General features: G+C 45.1%; 1 protein-coding gene across 5 annotated transcripts in view; it reads right to left on the bottom strand.

Annotated features, from left to right (window-relative positions):
- The window catches only part of TSPAN18 (tetraspanin 18), a 178,832-nt gene that overhangs the window by 137,761 nt on the left and 19,825 nt on the right, over positions 1-21,246 (bottom strand). Inside the window, exon 1 of one of the 5 annotated variants that reach the window (XM_050955511.1) lies at positions 18,840-18,900. The exons of 3 other annotated variants lie outside the window; for them this stretch is intronic. The gene's annotated coding sequence lies outside the window, so the exon portion shown is untranslated. Of the gene's footprint in view, positions 1-1,204; positions 1,223-18,839; positions 18,901-21,246 lie in introns of those variants that run through there. One more of the 5 variants, XM_050955513.1, reaches the window with a different exon arrangement.

Raw genomic sequence — 21,246 nt, 5'->3', positions numbered from 1 at the left:
TTTTCAGATGGCCACAACTCCATCTGACTTTTCTGGAAGCTGTGTGCGCCCAGTTAACGATATCCCTGGTTGGATTATTGTGAGGATTGAATCCAGGACCTTTGGATCTAAAAGCCAGGTCCATTGGTTTGAAGGTAATGGCAGACTCATAAACCTCATATGGTCCAGCCACTAAAGGGGGACAAAGACCCACACTGCTGTTAACATGGACTTCGTAAGCAACCCTAAAAAATCAGGCCCATGAGAATAAAATTTGAGACTATTAAAATGGGAGTAGTCTGAATAAGTAACACAGAACAGTATAAAATAGTCACTAGCAGTTACGCTAGAGATCAGAGTTAAATTTTAAACCTACAGTAATGTAACAGCACTGTGTATCAACATTTACAATGTTTTCTACACATCTGTTTAAACTGAGAAGAATATTTTTTAATAAAACTAAACAAACAACCAGGCACAACAAGAGGGCCAACTGCCATACTCCAGCTTCGCTCATCTGAACTCACAGAGGTTATTTAGTCAGTCACAACCATTCATACAGGAGGTTTATTTATTTATTTAGACAGGGGATTTCTGCAATCCTTCAAGATTAGTCAATCAGAACCATTCCCAGCATTCCAAATGAATGTTTGTTAGCATCAGAATTATATTGCCTGCTTATTCAACGCCAGGAGGAAATATTAATGCTGATGAAGGTTAAACAGATTAGCAGAGCTGAAGCCAGAGTGCTTCTCTTATTTACTTGAAAGCTTAAGTCTTGCTGTCATTTAAGGAGCAGGTGGCTTGGTTTGGAAAAGGATAGAACTGTAGAAATGTAGGGCTGGAAGGGACCTCAAGAGGTCATTTAGTCCATCCCTCAGTGCTAAGGCAGGATTAAGTATATTATGTTCGACCCTGGAGTGGGGCAGTTACAATATCTGGTGTGTCTTTGGCATGTACACATACACACACACCAACCAAATGTCACAAAAATACAGTCCTGGAAGGGTAAATAATGAGCCTGGTTACAGAACAGGAACAGAGAAAATAACTTCGGGGTGGCGGGGAGTTTACATTCTTCTAGACCATTCCACTGCATTGAAGCAGGAGGTAAATGAAACTGTCATCCTAATTTCATGTTCCACAGGAAACCCAGAGCCAAATAATTCAATACAAAATATAAAGAGGCCAAAATTTGCAGATGAAGAAAGAGGAAGTTACTTACCTGTAACTGGAGGTTCTCAGAGATGCGTGGTCCCTATTTGGGTTCCAAACGTGGGTGTGCATGCGTGCCATGCACCGGAGCTGGAACAATTCTGTAAAAAAGTGTTCGTTTACCTGCACGTGCATTCTCATTGTGTCCATAGCTGAGGTTATAAGATTCCATGTGGGTCGAAGCAGCTCAAGTATCCCTCTTACCACTAAGTACTATAGCCCATAGTGGAGGGGATGGAGGGCAGTTATTGGAATTCAAATAGGAAGCACACATCTCGAAGAACCTCCAGTTACATATAATAACCTCTTTTTCTTTGAATGATGGCCCCTATATGGATTCCAAACATGGGTGAGTAGCAAGCAGTGATCAGCGTGGCGGTGGGTGTGAGGACTCATGAGAGGTTATAATCCATAAAATGGCGCAGCTGACGGCTGCATCTGCTGCCAGGGCAATGGAACAGTGAGAGGCAAAGGTGTGGACGGAGTGCCACATGGCTGCTCGGCAAATGGCCTGTCATGGCACATCCAATAGGCAGGCTGATGTGGCAGTGTGTACCCACGTGGAGTGAACCGTGACTCCAGGAGGTGGAGGTATCTTGGAGAGACGGTAGCATTGGTAGATGCAATGGGAAATCCATTTGGAAACGTGCTATAAGGAGAGGGCTTGCCCCTTGAAGCTTTCAGCAATGGCAACAAAGAGCTTGGATGATGCGCAGAAGGCACAGGTGCATTGGTGGTAAAGGGCCAGTGCATGACGGACATTGAGACAGTGCAACGTTCTGACTCTGTGAGAGGCGTAGGACTGGTATAGAATACCAGGAAGACCTCTGGTTGAGGTGGAAAGCAGACACCACCTTAGGGATGAATTTGGGGTGCAGGTGTAAGGAGAGCTGGTCTTTATGGAAGTTGATGTGTGCGGGGGGGGTGTCAGCCAGGATGGCTGCACATTTGCTAAAGTGTCATGCCAACATGATGGCGACCAAGAAGTTTCCCACCTCTCAGTGAAGGCTGAGAGAGCACATCATGAAGGGTTCAAAGGGTGGCTGGTGAGGGCAGAGCATGACATTAAGGTCCCAGGAAGGGGTCAGTTGAGCATCAATGAACAGCATTGAGCAAACCTACTAGAAAACAAATAGTGGTTGGGTGAATGAAGACAGACGAACCATCCACCGGAAGGGCGAAGGTGCTGAGCACCGCCAGGTGTACTCGTAGGGAGTTGTGGGCAAGGCCCGACAGTTTGAGTTGAAGAAAGTAGTCAAGGTGAATAGGAATGGTTATGGAGTCTAGCGGGTAATCGTGGTGGTGAGCCAGGATGATGAACTGTTTCAATTTTGCTGGATAGCAGGCCCTAGTAGATGGCCTTCTGCTGTTCATGAGGACATCACGCACTGGGGTGGAGCATGCGAACTCCATCCAAATACTAAGTCATAAGGTGGAGCAAGCTTGGGTTGGGGTACTGGCATCATCCCTGTGCCAGCATGAGGAGATCCAGGTGTGTGTGGAAGTAAAGCAGGGGGTGAGCGAAGAGGCAGAGGAGGTCTGTGAACCAATATTGGTCAGTATGGCCATCATTGAGTCCCAGTGAATCATGCACAGAACTTACGGGAGCCAGGTAATGGACAGAAAGGCATAGCAGAGGTCACCAGTCCAAGGGAGAAGGGCACCACCCCGTGAGTCCATCCCTACAATCCCCCTGAAGCAATAAAGGGGGAGTTTGTGGTTCTCGCTGGTCACAAACAGTGTGGGGTGCCCCACCTGAGGAAAACAGAGTGTAGGGTGGGATTGTGCAGTTCCCACTTGTAATTCACGTAGAAGGACCTGCTGAGTGTTTCTGCAAGGAAGTTGTGGGCATCCGGGAGATATGGAACCTGGAGCATGACATCGTGCTTGATGCACCTGTTCCAGAGGTGGACAGCCTCCACACGCAGGGAGGTAGCCTTGGTGCCACCTTTCTTGATAGGATGGTCTGTCCCTGGGATCCGGACTGCGAGATAGGGCAGGCGAGAGGGCAGGCGAGGAGTGGTCTGGCTTAGAGAAGCCCTCGGACTTAGAGGATGGGTCCGGCAGTGGTGGAACTAACAGCTCGAGGAGGAAGGTTCATACTTCTCTGAGAAGAGCAGTTAGAGGTTCATCCACTGGAGAAAATAGGACCAAGGTGCCTACGGAACTTGAAGGTAATGGGGAACTTGGGTAAGGCAGCAGCAGCTCCACATTGGGCAGTAAGTTCCAGGTGGCCGAGCATGCAGAGGACCACATATGGCAGACCAGAGGTGCCCAGCAGTATTGATGATGTTGGCGGCGCAAGCGGTGGGCATGGCAAGGATAGCTCCAGACCGGTGACCATGGCAGATTGTGGTGGTGCTTCTCCTTGTGCTCCGTCCAGGATTTCTTGGGAGCTGGAGCAGCTGGGTTGATGCCCGACTTCTCACCTTCCCTGGCCTGGCTCACGGAGGCAACGCTGCGTTTAGGGGCAGTCCCAGACTGGGATCCACCCTTATGCCCATGGTGTGTGTGGGGGGTGGGGGTGTCAGACTGTGGTGGTACTGATGGATCCAATGCTCGGGAAGAAGACAGATGAGCACTCACTGGTGGTGACGAACACCATTCCGGCTCTTCCAACAGTCCTGGATCCAACTATGCATAGCCTCTTCCATTAGGAACTTACAGAGATGAAGTTCCCTGGCTTCCTATGTCTGGGGCATGAACAAACGGCAAATGGTTCAGCAGGCAACAAAGTGGGCTTTGTAAAGGCATTACACTCACGGTTGGCGCTCATCACTCATAAAGCACAGTTTTTGAAACCAACCTGCCACGGCATAATCCCCGAGAAGGGGAAGAAGTCTGAAAGGAAACCTAACTAACTACAATACTAATAATACACCATGAAAACAAGAAAAACACTATCTATAACTATATACGCGAAGGAAGAATGGACAACCAACTTTCCTAGCTAGGCTAAGAAGGCAGAGGAACAGGGGTTCTCTGGCCATGCAACAGAAAGAGGGAACTGGAGTGGCATCGACTCGCACAGCGTCTAATAGGCTCCGCTGCAGACATGAGGACGATGCACGACACACATGCAGGTCAACGGACACTGCTACAAAATTATTCAGGCTCCAGCGCATGGTGTGCATGCACACCCACGTTTGGAATCCATATAGGGACCATCACTCGAAGAAGAATTGTACTTTCAAGCTATTAAGAGGTAGTTATAAAAAACAGAAGTATCCGTGAGAGATTATGTTCACATGCACTACACAGAAACCATGGATAGAACTTTGAAAAGCACTCAGAATTCACCTCCCTCTGTTCTCATTGAAGTCCATGGTTATTTTCCACTATATGAGCAGAGTTAGACCAATGCTAATTACTTTTGAATTTCCCCCTCTATATGCACTGGGTATATAGCAATTACTTTTTTTCTGCACCATTTTAATGGCCTAATCCAAAACTCATGGACTTCAAATATGCTTTGGATCAGGCCCTAAAAGAACAGCATTAAATATAAGTAGCAGGAAGCTAAACTGAAGCATAGCTTTCACATTTGCGCGTAGAAAATGAAAAGCAAAGTGACAAGTAGTGTTAATTATAAAAAGCCTGCTGTGTATCAGTAGGGAACAAAATTGACAAACTGAGAGCTTACAAAGAACGGACAAGCTCTTTAAATTTAAATTTCAGTTGGCTCATTCGACTATGATTCCTGAATCAATTTTGTTCAAAACTCCAGAGATTACAGGGCTTGCTGTTAATTCTCCAGCAAAATAAGGAACATGTCTGAACCAATTAGAGATGTGGCAAAACCATCCCTGCTCCCTTGCATTCCACTCTTCTATCTTATCTTTCTGCCTCCTGCCGTCTCTCTCTACTGACGTGCATTTGAAGGTTGTGTCTTGTCTACCACACACTAAAGCAAACTCAAGAACTGTCTAACAGAGGTTTTCTGAAGCACTTTTGAGGGGGTAAATGCCTCCTTCCCCAGTTTAGTTTAAACAGATGTGGCATTTCTAAGCCCTCAACTGATGGCCTTTGAAGTCTAAAAGAAAACTCAGCTTTGAGAGCTACATTTCCTACCTAAAAAAATCTCCAGGGAGTTTTGATAGAAATAAAAAGCAAACCCTCTCGATCCCTATCTCATGCTATTTATGAGATTTTTTTTTACTTAGAGAGGCGGCTGCAACAAACTTTCACAGACGAGTTCTCACACAGAGAGTTCACTTAGCGAGATCATTAACCCCAGCACTAGGGGCTAGGATTCTTCCCTAGGCGCAGACCTGCACAGAATGAGCCAGGCTTTTGCAAGCAGGAGACAGAATGTGAGAGTCACTGCAGAAGTAAATAGGGGAGGAAGAAGATTTGAGAGAAGAGCTGGTAGGGAGGGAGAAAGGGAAACCTAACTTGTCCATTATGTGTAAGCTTCACCCCTAGGCAGAGGGAAAGCATGAGGAGGCTTGTGCGCCACTTACTACCCACTTATGGCCACAGTGCGGCTCAACTGACATACAGGCTTTGTGCTGGGCCTCCATGCAGAGCTGATTTTCACCCTATTACAGCAGGTTGGAAAGTGGTTTGCAGTTTTACACTGGGCTCTCATTCCCAGGGTTATAAAAGGCATTGCTGTTCAGCAAGGGGCACAGCTCACAGAAATGCTAGTTAGAATTCAAACAATTTTTATTTAAAAATACGTGCCTTCTTCCCTGTTGCCCCTTCTACCTGGAGCTGACTCCTTATCTCAGTGCCCAAGGGGCATCTTCCCTTCAACTTCAGTTCTTCTTTGGTTTGGGTTTTCTTTCTATTTACTCTCAGCCCCTTGGGGCAGGTCTTCCTTTGCACCACATAAAGTACCTGCTTGGTCCATAAATAACAACAATGTTGCCATTACCCCTGCCAAGAAGTGCTTCATTTCCTAACTCTGCTACCTCTTGGGCAGCCGCTAGGAAGTTCCAGTTTCCCTTGAAAAGGCTCATTTCTCCCAAATGTGGTAATAGAGCACGTCAGATGGAGGCAAGTTCAAAGACATGCCCTCTAATGAATTCTATAGAGCAATATAAATCTGTGAGTCAGTACTTGGTGGGACACAGTATTTCTGGTTTATCTTCAGCAAAGAGACTTCCCAATTTCCCCACCCAGTGATGATCATTCATACACAGAGGCACTGAACAGGTTAAAGTTTCCTCTGTCTTGTCTCAGCTCCCTTTCCAGATTAGGGGAACAATGAAGTCTCCGTACTTTGTGATATTGCTAATGCTTCCTGTGGGAGAGCAGCGCCTGCAGCAAAGAGGATTATAATTGTGGCTTAGGCAGAGTGCGCAGTGTACTGCCGCAAGAGGCAGAGTTATCAGGAAAGAAACTGAGCTGCCCCCAAACTATACACCCGGGACTCTAGCCTGCCTTGGGTTATGGCCGATGGCTTCACTTCAGATCACACACCCGCTTATCAGGAGTGATAAAGGAGTGATAAAGCCGGAAAAAATACAGGCAACTTGTATACATCTAACACCCACAACCAGATCTACTGGTTATAGATCATCTCACCACACTAATCTACATAAAGCACTAAACTGGTCAGAGCACAGTATAGCACAGCCTCATATTTGTACAGTGACTTCATAGACATGTCTACACTAGGGAAAATTGCTGTGGGCCCGTAACTAGGTGGATCATCCGGGAAGACCAGGAGCACCTGTTTCTCAACAGGTCACTAGTGTGGAAGTGTTTGTGGAGCCATCTGGGCCCAACATGTCTTGCCCACATGCTCAGGGTTTAACTGATCGCCATATTTGGGGTTGGGAAGAAATTTTCCTCCAGGGAAGATTGGCAGAGGCCCTGGAGGTTTTTCACCTTCCTCTGCAGCATGGGGCACACGTCACTTGCTGGAGGATTCTCTGCACCTTGAGGTCTTTAAACCATGATTTGAGGACTTCAATAACTCAGACATAGGTTAGGGGTTTATTACAAGAGTGGGTGGGTGAGATTCTGTGGCCTGCATTGTGCAGGAGAGGTCAGACTAGATGACTATATGGTCCCTTCTCACCTTAAGTCTATGACTCTATGAATCCCTGAAGGGCTGGAGTGCTGAGGCTAGACACCTCTGATTACAAAATGAGCCACACCTGGGAGAGATCAGGGTGACTGTCCTATAAAGAGCAGCAGAAGGCTACAATGAAAGAGGGAATGCTCAGGGATCCTAGACTGCCAGGAACGAGCAGGCTCTCGCAGAGAGTCCTGGGAGTCAGGACTGAGACTCAAGCCAGCTAGGGTCTGGGAGTGGCCTGCCAAAGCAGGAAAGGCCCCAGGCAGGAAGGCCTGGGAGGTGGGAGGCAGAGAAATCTTTGTTTTGTGTATACTTTTGGATAGACTTGAAAACAAATATTCAAAATAAAGTTAATTTAGTAAAGCACAACCTGAGGAGTCAGAATAGACAAACGTGGGGTTTAAGTTTATTGCTCAGTCCAAAGGGGAAACTGAGGCAGGCTGCCCACAGTATGGACACAAGGGATCACACAGGAGGTGGTTGGCCCAGTTACAGAGCCCTAGTGTAGACAAGACTGCTGGTACTTTAGACCAGCTCTGAGAAGAGACAGATATCATGCTGCTTGAAATGCTGATGACCTATCTACACTAGAGCTTCCAATAATACCATGGTACATGGTTCTGAAACAGGGTAGCAGTGGTGTCCCCCCCTCTAATACGGGGGGTGAGGGCACACACAAGAAGATGTAGCATTAGATAGCAGGTTTCAAAAACAAGCCAATGCTTGTCACAAAGTGTTTTCCATGCAAGAAACACCTTAAGCCTGAAAGACTATAGAAAAACACATTCTAATGCCAATGGTTGGGCCAAACCCTGCCATCCTTGCCCAGTGACTAAGTTGCGGTTTTGGTCTGAATGAGGAGGGTGGGATTCAGCCCTTCATTAGTGCATGGAGTATGCCAATTCCCCCCCCAATAGGTACCCACTGCAGAGCCACATGGCTCATGGCCCTTTGCTGGGCTGAGTCACATCTAGGATGGAAACATTCCATTGCCACAACCGAGCAAATACATGGGCCCTTCCATAGTTATTTATAAAACCAATTAAGTCTCACATCTCAGATTCTGTTCAAAGGAGTTTAGATGCTCCCTGTCTTAGTTGTAGTGATACTGGTGATGTCTAAGCCCCTTGGAGTTTCAGATGTGTAGAAATCATGCAACTCCACCAACTTCTCTCTCACTCCATCTACACTAGGCCCCCCTCCCAAGTGGCATTGTGTCATCACTCACAGAAACCTTTGCCAGCTCTATCCCAGTCCTCTACAAAGAACAAAAAATATCCATTCAGCTGAGAGAACAAGCAAAGCAACAGGTAACACAGAGACGCTGTACACCTATAAACCAGACTGCATGGCCCCTACTGGGGCCTAAAGACTCTTAACCAAACAAGACTAGATCCTCTTAATTATCCCGAAACACACCACCTTCTGCTAGTCCAATTTGCATAGATCCCTCTCTCCCTCCCTTCACTGCCATGTGCCAAGTTCCTCCAGGTTTCTTCTCTATCCAGTTCTCCTAACCATTATACTCTGTGAAGGAGAAGAAAGTGAATAAAAAGGGTGAAAAAATATAGGATTAAATTAGCCTCCGATCTTTTTACAAGGCACTAAAAAAGGATCTTTCCCATTATCCTGTTTTCAAACTAACAAACTTCCCAGGCGTGGGACTCATAGAGCTGCAGTTCTGTTGAATAGACCTGAATCCCATTTGTTTGTGCATTTCTGACACTTTCCCATTCCCCGTGAACAAAGAGTAGGAGAGAGACAGACAGAAATAATGGATGAAATAAAGAGGCTGCTTTTCAAATCTTAATCAAGTCATCATATGAACCCTGAGCCTTGGGAAGTCAGAATTTCAATCTGTCTCTATGCTTCAAATCCACAGAGAGAGAGCTGGCAGAGTAAACCTAAGTTATGCAGGGGACTTCAAACCTCAGAGAAGGCCTCATGCTTTATGATAATAGGAGCCTAGGAGACGATGACAGTAAATGCTTTGAAGTGTATCTGTTTTAAGAGGATTATGATGATGATTCGATAACAGGTTTTTGCATTAGCAGGCAAAGGGAGAGGGAAAGCAACCTTAACAAGGAGAACAAACAAGGGAATGGAAGCTGAAAGACAACAGAAGGAGAGATTCAGAATATTAGGGGGTGAATTTAAATAAAATAAAAAATATGGAATGAATTTAGTTCTCCCCAAAGGTACACTGACAGCTCTGTAAACAAGTCCTCCATTTATTCTCAGAGCTGGTATTGCAAGAATACAGGCAGGGAAGACTTTCCCCATACCATTCCCTGGCAATGTGCCTCAGTTCTATTCAGGTTCTGTGGCTCATTTGTAATCCTTGGCTGAGCAGGGAAGGAAGTGGCTGGAGAGTGGCAGCTAGGGTACCTTTGCTAGCTAGGGTGAGTTAGAGCAGCTCTTAGACTGTTCTAACCGGTGCCAGGGCTGAGGAAGAGAATCAAGAAGCTCATCTTCTCCTCTTTTACCCTCTTGGTGCTGGTGTGGAGGACAGGGAGCTATTCTTTGCCAGGTGCTCTCCTAGGCTCAGGCCAGGTCAGTCAAGTTCCTTTGAAACAAGAGAAATTTAGAATAGACTTTCAGGCAGACCTCAGCCCAATCACCCTTTTTTGCAGATGCAATTTTAAGCCTGCAAAATTATACCCACTTTTTCCCCACCCACAATTAATTGCAGATGCAAATCTTACCATTTAGATGGCTAAATATCTGAATGAAAATGCAAATCAGATACACAGATGTCAAGGGAAAGGACTGCAGTCACAGTTAATTGCAAATCAAAAACTGTAGACACATACTCACATCTTCAAAAATTGGGCCTTAGTGTCAATTGTGCTGTTTGGTTTTGTAAAGTGCATGGATCAAACCATCTCTCTCTAACATACAGTAACAACCAAGCCAGAAGGGACTTGAACTGACAACACAGTCATGGAATGCTCCACAGATCCCATTACCAATCTCCTAAACCACCTAAAGAGCTTTCAGGAACCTAAACTCTTTTTAAATTGCAGTCCTCACTGCCCTGTGCAAACATTTCTATCCATCTATCTGAAGATTTCAGTTTATCAATTTCCAGAATGTAATTTATACATTTATAAAACTGATTTGAGGTGCTAAGCTCTTAGAAAATGAAATGAAAAATATTACTGTTAAACTGTCCCATCAGACCTGGGAGCCTAGGTGAATGTCACACCATATAGAAATTAAAAGGCTGCATTTGAGATAGCAATGGAAAGTGCATATATTGTATTTTAAAAGGTTTTGGTTAAAGCCCTCTTAGTATCAAAATTCAATTTCTTTCAGGTTTTGCAAACACAAACTGCCTTGAGTGGAATGCTGCCTGCCTGCAGCCCAAGAGGAGATTAGTTTATTACCAGCCAACTATGAGAAATTTAAATCCAGTATTAATCTTAATTCCCATTTAACCAAATCTTCATTGTGCAGGGCAAGCCAGCTGTATATGAATTCATCTGCACCTACGTCCTGCCATATGCAGTGATCCATGTCACAAATGCCAGACGCTAAACTCAAACGTGCAAGAAATAAATCCTGACTATGTTTGCTGGAAAACCCCAGCAAGGGAAAGGGGGGATGGCAAGGAGGCTGGGACCAAGTTATAGCAGCATGCATGATTTGAAGGATGGAACACGAATGAGCAAGATTCCAGGGGTGCTGAGAGCCATTGAACCAAACTGTAAACCCTGTATAGAATGGAAACCACTTCAAACCAGGGAGTGCTGCAGCACCCGTAATCCCAGCACCTATGCAAGGTTCCAGGCGAAAAGGCCTCTTATAGTCCTTTTCTGTTAATTTCAGCCCTGTTTTGAAGGTAAGGAGCAGGATTAGACTGACCAACAAGTACAATGACACAAGCATCTTTCCCATTCCTCTCTAATCTGTCCCAATAATGCAGTAAGCAGGACTGCTAGTGTCAGATCCATCGTTTCATTCCTGCTCAGGCAATGACTCCCTGGGACCAATGCCAAAGTGACTCCTGTCACCACCGTAGTTTTCACTTATACAGATAAGTATTGGGGGTGAGTGGGTGCTCAGGGGAGATATTGCTTTCACCTTCCCTCCTCTCTGCCTGCCTGCCATTGGAAGCCTCTTCAGAACACTGCAAGCTCCTACTACTGCCCACAGGAACTGAGCACCACCTGCGATTCCTAGCACAGGCTGTGCTGCCACAGTCCTGTGAGGGCAACAGTTACTAGGTAGAACACACTACTGAGTGCTCTGTGGGTTTTTAAAATAGAACCAAGGCCTGCCTGATTCACTGCTCCTTCCAACATATTTTGCCCATCATTTCACTTCAACAACCCATTATGGCAGCCTGGAGTCATGTAAAATGTGGCTGCCAAGACATGTTTAACTGCCTATAGGCAGCAATGAGTTCCCAAAATCCTAAGAACCGGTTCCCTTCCAGGTCCCTGGCGGTTCGGCAGCAGGGGGATCTTCACTCGCTTCGGGTTTTCGGCAGCAGGTCCTTCACCCGGAGCGAGTGAAGGACCCCACCACCGAAGTGCCGCTGAAGACCCGGTGAGTACAAACTCCACGTCTCCCCCGCAACCACACACCCATCCAACCCCAACCCATGTCCTGCCCGACAGCCCCCCTCAGAACCCACAACCTATCAACCCCCTCCTCCTTGTCCCCTGACCACCCCCTCCCAAGACCCCCCACCCTAACTGCCCCCAGGACCCCACCCCCTACCCAACTCACCCCACTCCCTGTCCCCTGACTGCCCCCCATAACCTCCGCCCCCTCCAACCGCTCCCTACCTCTTATCCAACCCCTCCTCCCAGCCCCAGCTGGCCCCCTTACCATGCTGCTGTGTAAGGATGCCGCACAGCCACTGGAGCTTGCAGCCCCACTCCCTTACCCAGAGGTGAAAGTAAGCCGGTGCGCTGTACCAGGGTGGCCCAGCTTTCCCAGGGGGCAATTTGAAGGGCCTGAGGCTCCCAGCAGGGGCTGGAGCCCAGGCCCTTTAAATTGCTACCAGAGCCCCACTGCTGGAGCCCTGGAGTAGCAGCAGCAGGGCTTGGGGGGCTATTTAAAAACTCCCACTGCTTCTACCGACCCAGCCCTTTAAATAGCCACTGGAGCCCCACCACTACTCCAGGTATCCGGCAGCTATTTAAAGGGCCGGGGTGGTAGAAGCAGAGGAGCCCCGGGCCCTTTAAATAGCCCCCGGAGCCCTAGGGTAGCGGGGGCGCTCCAGCTGCCTCTGCTGCCCTGGTCCTTTAAATAGCTGCTGAAGCCTCACTGCTTCCTCTAGGGCTCCGGCAGCCCTGCGAAGTCGGGGGGGGGGGGGGCGGGGAATTGGTGGAGGGGTCAGGGGAGCCTCGGCATTCCCAGCTGGGAGCTCAGGTGGACCAGACAGGACAGTCCCGCAGGTTGGATGTGGCCCGCGGACTGGAGTTTGCTCACCCACCTGCCTCTTTAGGAACTGGTTCTACACTGGCTTCTAAATTTAGCAACTGGTTCTTGCCAACTGGCTCCAGCTCACCACTGCCTATAGGTGATATATAAGATGCCTAGAGGCACAAAGGGCCTGAATTCATCCTAATGTGACTCCAGTGAAGTCACTAGCACTACACAGAAATGAACTGGGACCATTAGATGAATTTTAGAGTGCCTAGGCAAGGTCTCAGTCAAGGAGAAGTGCCCAGGAAACTGAAACTGGGGACAGTTCACTCTTTGGTCTGAATTCCAATGGGGCAATTTGCAATCCACATAAAGCTCACCTGGGAACCTTGAAATAGAATCACAGATCTTCCTCTTCTAATGTAGCAGAATTCACTGCAAGTAAGAGATGCTTCCATGGAGATTAAAGTCCTCTGGTCAGACCCAGGACATGTCAAGGGAAGCATGTCAAATTCAGACTTCCACTACGACTGTGCTGTCAATTTACTTACAGCTCTGCACTGGAGGGACACCCTCCAAACTAAGAGATATCAGTTTGCTTGGTCTGTTCAGTCCCTGGTTTCTCCACTGAGACTGCCAATGAGGGCAGTCAGTGCCAGCTGGGGGGTGGATGTGAGAGATATGAACACCAGCCCAACAGCAGACAGTCTGAGACCCACCAATCTCATTCCAAACCATTCAAGTCACAACACAAAACAAGAGAAGAGATTTTTTCATGTCTTTTATGGGGGGGGAAGAGAGAAGATTAATCTTTTTTATTCCCTGTCATGCCCCATTAACTTTTGAAAATGTGGAGACCAGCCACCCAGCCATAAAGCACCTTGTTACACTCAAACAGAGAGAGGGCAAGGGTGGGTATTTCAAACCCTCATTTCTCTAAGGTGGAGGGGGGGAGAAAGAGATCATTCCTCCCTCCCATCTGCCCAAGTTGTGCACAGTATGAGGTGCAACAATGTTCGTCCAAGGGAGCACGGGGATGAGCTGGACACAGCTTGCAGTTTAGTACAGCCAATAAAGGTAGCATAAGGTACAGGTTCTGCTCTTTTGCCATGTAGGTGCAGATTCTTACACATACACCAGGGTAAGAGCTGCAGAATGCATGATCTGTAGTTCCTGACCAACAGCAATGGTGCATTTCAGACATTCCAGCAGTACAAAACGAGAGGCTGGGATTTTCAAATTACCCATGCAATTAAAAATAACAATAATGAAACAGCAGCAGCATTCCCATTCTGCTCTGCATTGAGTCACCTCCCGAGGACAGCTCTTAATTAAGCTATTAGAGCAGGTCTATGCTCCATCTCAACACCTGCCCTGCTCCCTCACAGGGAAATGCTGTGCCAGTCAGCCCATCTACTAAACATGGGTACTAGATCACGTATGCACAACTCTCTTATCAGCTTGGTAATGATGCCTCCCAGGCCCACCTCAGAGCCCAGCTCCAAGACAAGGTTTCCTCAGAAACGTTTAGATTTTTCCTTTTGTGTTTAGTATTTAATCTGCAGAGATCAACTGGTCATTAACCACAGAAGTAGTGCAGTGTCATGTCCATATACTCATCCCTAGACTCTTCTTTCCCCTGCCCCACATACACACAATCTCCTCCTTCCTTACCCTACCCCCATACCTATATATAAACAATCAGTAAGAGTAGATTGCTATGTAGTTATTGAGGTTCAGGTATCTGAAAGGGAAATGGCATCACAATCTAGGATATTGGGGTCACAACTGTTGCTCGCCCATGATAGATTTGGTATTTATGTGTAGACGTGTATCATTTTCAAATCAAATAAGACACAATATATGAAACACAACATATCTCAAGCTTTCACAAAGCATCTCAACTGAAGATGTTCCCATGAAATGTGAAAATTTCAGAGGGAAATGGTTTATTATGAAAACGATAAACTTTCTCTGCAGTATCTAAATCCTTCCATTGTTACCATCCTACTAAGTGCAAGAATTAGAAAGTGTCTTGGTAGTCCATCGATCCGAGGATGACAAATCTGTGCAGATCATCTATTGTTGATCTCATGGTGTGCTCTCTGATGACTATACAAGCCAATTCTAGAGGTGCACATTTTGCTGAAGATGGTGCATGGGAAGTTCGCGGTCAGTGGATTGTGCGCTGCTGGTGCTCTGTCACGTCGTTCGTGTGCCTCTTGTAGATGCCGGCAGCTGTCTTCCTCAAAGGCAATGCAGGTATTTCTAACTGTTGCATGCCACTGTGTTCTGTCACTGGCGGCATCCTCAAGGTCCCTGGGTTTGATATTGCTATACTGCAGATTGGCTTTGATGGTGTCCTTGTAACGTTTCCGTGGACGACTTGTATGCCGGATGCCCTGGGAGAGCTCACCATAGAGAAGCTGGGGGGGGATTCTGTTGGCATCCATGCGGCTGACATGACCAGTCCAACGTAGCTGTGACTTCATGATTATCATTTCAATGCTTGTCATCTGGGCTCTCTTAGAAAGTGTAACCCAATGGAAACTGACTATAAATGAAAAGGGAAATTGACTAGCCCAGTTTCACTGACACATTAAGTCTATTGGTTTGTCTCCATCTGAGCTAATAGTTTTTCATTGAAAATGTAATTAAATTCAAAGATTTGCCCAAGGCCACACAGGAAGTGATCATCAATAGTGCGACTGGATTTCATGAGTTCCTGATTCTCAGTCCTGTGCTCAAAGCATCCTGATCTTTACATCATTTAGGGCTTCCCCATCCCCCAATCCCAGACAAAGCAAGATTATTCCTAAAGCCTGTTCTTCAGTGTCCTATCCACTTCAGTTTTAAAATGTCCCAAATGAAACAGTATCTACCACTTTTTTTTTTTGAGGGGGTGAATGAAGGCAGAGAGAGGAAAAAACTATTGTTTAATTTTTACAGACTCTCACTGATATTCAGTCTGTTTGTCTTTGCTTGGTTTCTTCCCATTGCTGACTGCTATACTACCCTGTGCTACCTAAAAATAATAATAAATAATAATCTTTGCTGCATTCCTCTTCCCACCAGCCATCACCCCCGTGCCTACACCGAAGTGGAGTAAACTAACAATCCTATTAGCCAGGCATAGGGTAGGGAGAAGAGTAGTAGGTAAAACCATGTTGCTGCTCTGAAGTGAGGAGTCACAAAGGAAGTTGGTAGAAAGCTAACATTTAATGGCAAACTAGCTTTAAAAAAATGTACTAGTACAAAGTCTATTGAAACCTAAAAGTGAAAGACTTAAGGGTGAATATAACCCTGAGGGGCTTAGTGATTCTGAATTCACCATTCAATCCCCCTGGGGGGCTGAAATTGCCTGGTGAAGCATGATTAAAGGTGTACACAGACAGATCCAGTGTTCCAGCATATTTCATGGAGGATTAATGGAATGACACAATCTCAACGACTTACTATCACTCACAATCTCTGTTATTTATATTTCCAAAGTGATGCAAATATTCATCTGGCTCCAAACCACAATTTCACAGGATCTGTAAAAAGTTACACGGATGTGTCAAAAACATGACCAAACCCTCAAAAGTGAAAGACCAAAAAGTCTGTTAGTCTATAAGGTGCTACAGGATTCTTTGCTGCTTTTACAAACCCCCAAAAGATACTGTCCAAAAGTTTCCTCATGGGAGGCTATTTTTTTATATTTCAGTTGATGTCCATCCACTGGCATTTACACACATTACAGAGAGGATATATTGCAGGAAGATGTGTTAGGGAGTGTCATTGGTTTCAGCAGACATTTATTCTGTTGTTTACTTTCCTGACAGAGATACTTTTACACCACCAGAACCATTGGGAACCAAACTCATTTGAGCAGGTTTTATGATAAAATGGGGGCTGCAAATGCTGGGCAGGAAATTACATACTTATGTGTAGCCATTTCAGACAATGGAGGTTTGGGGATGTGCAGAGGTCTGCTGTATGTTCAAGTAACTGGAGTGCTCACTCTATTATGATTTAAGAGACTGATGCCCAATCTTATTGAACAGGAGGGTCATATAAACCTAAGCACAACCTTGTATGAGCCAAACAAAGTCTGCATATTTTAATAAGATTTAAAGTCACCTGTATTGATTTATATTTTAAGTTCAGCTTGTTTTGTATATATTTAGATAAGTTGTTTCTATGTATTGTCTATTTATACACTCGTGTAAACTAAAATGACACAAACATGGTGACAAAACACTAATGAATCAGTCGTTAGTATAGTGTGTTGAAGCAGGCTTATGAAATGCTTTGGTGGGCCATGTACAGCGCAGGGGCCATAGGTTGGGCATCCCTGGTTTAAGAGAAGCTCTCCAACACATACAAGATGCTATTTTATATTAAAATGTTAATCAACAGGCATTCTATCTAGAACTGAGCAAAATATTTGCCTAAAAACTCAAACTCTAATAAACATGTTCAAGGTGCGATGCATTCACAACCCCCCGTCCACACTTGTAAACTCAGCAGATATGAGTTAAGTGGGTAAACCTCCTCCTCTTGAAATAAGCCAGGGGACAACAGCTGACGGCATCGAAAATAAGGAGAGAGGATCCTGGAGCAGTGGCTGAGAGTTTTCCCTCGGAGGTCCAAATTCAAACTCTCACCTCCAATCAAACCTGCAGAGAGATTAATCCAAATCTAATCCCTGTGAACCAAAAAGCAGGGCTCGGTTTATAAACCACATCGCAAACCAAACCTTGTAGAGTTGATACAGTCCTTGTACTATCAAGAGGTCAAGACAGCTGTTGTCCAGAGGCTCATGGCTGTCATCATTAAGCCATAAAATTCTCCAAGCTGCTAACTTTGGGCCTGATTCTTCTCTCCCTTAAACAGATATAATTAGGAGTAACTCCACTGAAGTCAATAGAGTTGCACTGGTGTAAAACTGGTGCTAGTGGAGAGTACGTCTCAAGTGCTGTAAAACTTACTTTTTGGTAACTCACTGGACTATCTTTGTGCAATTAAACTAAGTTACTCTTCCCTCCCCCCAAAACACACAAACACACCCCTTTTACAAATATTTCTAATATTGAGAGGGTTAAATGAAAGTCTGCTGCAGGTAAGACAGCAGACCTATTAGCATTTTGATAGCTTTCTACAACCTGTATAACAAGACGTCTTTAAAATTCATTGCACTGAGATTAATCCTTCAAGTACAGCATTTCCTCCTCAGCTTGAGGCAACCACCAAGTTTTCTACTCTTCAATACCTTTATAAAAGGCTCCAAGGAACTGCCAGGCTGGAAGGCTCAAACTCACTCATGAAAAACAAAGTCCCATGGTTCCAGAGATGCATGGCACCTCCTGTCAGAAAGAACATGTGCAGCAGCTTGGATCTAATTAATAAACAACTATAGGAAGATCTGATTAAACTCGTGTGGTTCTTCACAGACACCACGAAGCCCTCAGAGAGATTCTGGCATCTGTGCATCACCGCTCAAACCGCATGCTCCCAGGAGCTGATCTGCAGAGGTGCTAAGCATATACAGCTTCCACTTCAAAGGAAGTAATGAGTGCTCAGTTTTTCTGAAGCTCAATCCCTTCAGGACTGATCCTGAGTCACAGGGAATTGTGGGTGCTCTGCACCTTACAGGATCAAATCCTTTTTTTTTTTTTTTTTTTTTTTTTTTTTTTAAAAAGAGCTTTAGTTCCTGTGGTTTATTGGCATTAGCAACTCAGCACACCCTACTGTGGTGATGGGCATGTTAAAATTGCCTTTAATAAATCATTATGCAACCCTACAGCAACAAACCAGCATGTGCCTTTGCAGCCCCCACAAGCAACTGGCTAGTTCAGCATCACTGCGGGGGAAGCATGCGTTTAGGAAGGGTTGTGTCTGCTGTGTAACTTTGGTTAGGGTTTTATCCATGCTGTGGACATGGGTGAATGTTCTGAGAGCCATGCACTGATACTAGTGACAGTTTGGATCTAGGACATCACCAGTAGTGAAAACTGTCAAAATTTTCACCTTGAAAAGAATGGTACAGCTTAAAAACCTCACTGAGGTCAGTGAGACTTTTATTTTCATGAAGACGGGGAGAGGCCTGCAGGTTTTGGCTTTGTATGTGGCTATAAGTAGGGAACCATTTCTGGAAACAGATTTTGATTCAATTGTTGTTAAAAATGAGGAGGGATGGTTCAGTGTTTCAGGTAATAGTGTGGGCCTTGGGAGACTCAGGTTAAATTACCTTCTCTGCCAGCAGCTTCCTGTGTGACCACCGGCAGTCACTCTCTGTGCCTCAATTTCTCATCTGTAAAATAAGGGTGCAGGGGTTGTAAAAATAAATGCACTGAAAGGTGTAAGGCACTGAGATACTATGGTAATGGGACCATATAAATACCTAAGATATAAATGTAAAATTATTGAAAACCTAAATCTATGCTGCTCTTCTGAATGAGAAGCCAGACATTAGCAAGTTCTGCTATCAGAAATAGCACTGTGCAGGAAAGGTTTCAAAACGCAGGTATCTGGATGTAGTTGCCAAGAGATATTCTCTCTTTCTGATCAAGTTTCATCAGTGATCAATAAGTAGAAAGAGCAGTCTGTTACCCAAACATGGGAAAGATATACTGATACAAGCTAAAGTCTGAATTTAAACCAGTATAGTTATATCAGTATAACTCCCTGGGTGGACACTCTTATTTCAGAATTAGAGTGCCTTTTTTACAGTGCATCTTATGATGCTTTGGAAGGGGGTTAAGTTAAATCAAAAAAGCCATTCATTCTGAAATAAGAGTGCTCACATGGTAAATTACTGCAGTATAACTACTGCAGTTGAACTATCCCGTTAGAACTGGTAACATTTTCCTGTTTAGGAAGACCCCAAAGACAGTTCCTGTCCAGAAGAGTTTATAATCTCAACAGACAAAGCAGACTAAGGGTGGGAGAAAGAAGCATTATCCATATTTTACAGCTGAGGAACTGAGGCCAGAGACTAAGGGTCTGATTTTCAAAGTTATTTAGGCACCTAAAGCAAAGTTAAAATGTGCCCAAATCCCTGAGAAAGTCTGACCCTAAAGTGACTTGCTGCAGGTCACTAAGAATGTTTGTGGCAGAGCCAAGAATAGAATCCAGAGCCAAGACTTTCAGAAGTAACTAATGATTTTGAGCACTCAACTAGAGACACATTAAAGAAACTTGGGAGTGGTCAGTTAGACACTAGCCTTTACACAAGGCATTGAACATAGGCTCAATCTAGTCCAATGTCTAGCAAATCCAAACTTGCCTTGTCTTACCAGTTTAGGTTCCTGAGTAAGTGACCGTTTGAGCCGATGTCACAAGATAAACAGTCACTGCAGCACAACATCAAGGTGCTACATCTGCCACGTATGGACTCCAAACAACAGGTTCAGTTTTATGGGCTAGAACTTGGCTACTTCAGATCTCAGCCCAATCTGTGCATACTGCCAGTCAATCTCTGATTTACCTCCAGGAATTTATGCATAGTAACAAATGCTGCTAATAAATTGAATCTTTTTAGAATGCATTTAGAGTTATTAGAAGGGCCAGAAAATTACTGCATCATCATCTTACACTGGTTGTATTTGTTTCACCTCCTCCTTGCTAAGCAATGCAGAGTCTAGACAGACTATAGTTTTACTACAAGTCAGAATTCCCTACAGTAAAAAGAAAAAAAAAAAAGACTCAGAGGCAATGAAATAGATGAAAGTACCAGAGAAACAGTACATCATCCATAAAAATCAGGGAGTGACCAATCTTCGTCTGCCTAAGGAAACTTGGCAGGAACTGGAGGGCTAAACTTCACTGGCATAAATGGAGCAGATTGCAGTTATTCTTTTATTTAATAAGGAGGTATGACACCCAGAAGGCAGGTTGTACATGCACTGGTCCACCTTGATCAGAGTACCACCATTGCATGCTGAGACCTGAAGCCTTCAGTTTAATATTAAGGAGGAACATGTCTGCAGGCCAGACTGAAGGACTTCACAGGAGGCAGTTTTGCCCTGCTAAGGTTCCTCTTTGGCCACTTCCGCTGTATCCATTGTGACTCTACAAAGAACTCTTCACTAGTGCAGTTCTGATTGGCAGACAGCTCTGAAACTGATCCAGTAATATATAAGTTTGGAAAATCAGCATGGTCTGGGTTCCAGCAGTTCTCTGCAGAATCCCCCACAGACATATTACTACTGTATGTTTCTGTTCCAGTGATGTATAATTAATGCCCTGAGTTTCTCTGCAAACAAAAGTGAATCCAAAACACCCAATTTTCCAGAAATATTTTCCTCACTAGACAAAATGTCCTCACTTCCCCATCCCCAACTCTGAAAACAGGATTACAAACCTTTATTAATGGATGTATTTAAAAATACATAACAGCAAACAGGTGAAGAATGTGCAAAATATCTGACCCACAATGGTTACAGTGGGGGTGGGGAAGAAGGGAAAGATAACCTAGGTCAAACTCTACACTCTATTACACTAATCTGGAGTCATCCCACTAAAAGTAATGGGGTGACTCCTGATTAACACTGGCATAACTGACAGCAGAATCTGTAGCATTAACACCAGCCAGCATGGACTAGGTTCCAATCAAATGACCGTTGAATAAGCACATCTTCCGTTTGATGCAGAAA

This window comes from Gopherus flavomarginatus, chromosome 5, assembly GCF_025201925.1.
Source record: "Gopherus flavomarginatus isolate rGopFla2 chromosome 5, rGopFla2.mat.asm, whole genome shotgun sequence".
In the NCBI taxonomy this organism is placed as follows: domain Eukaryota; kingdom Metazoa; phylum Chordata; order Testudines; family Testudinidae; genus Gopherus; species Gopherus flavomarginatus.
The sequence above is the reverse complement of the archived record's forward strand: the minus strand, read 5'-3'. Positions and strand labels throughout refer to the sequence as shown.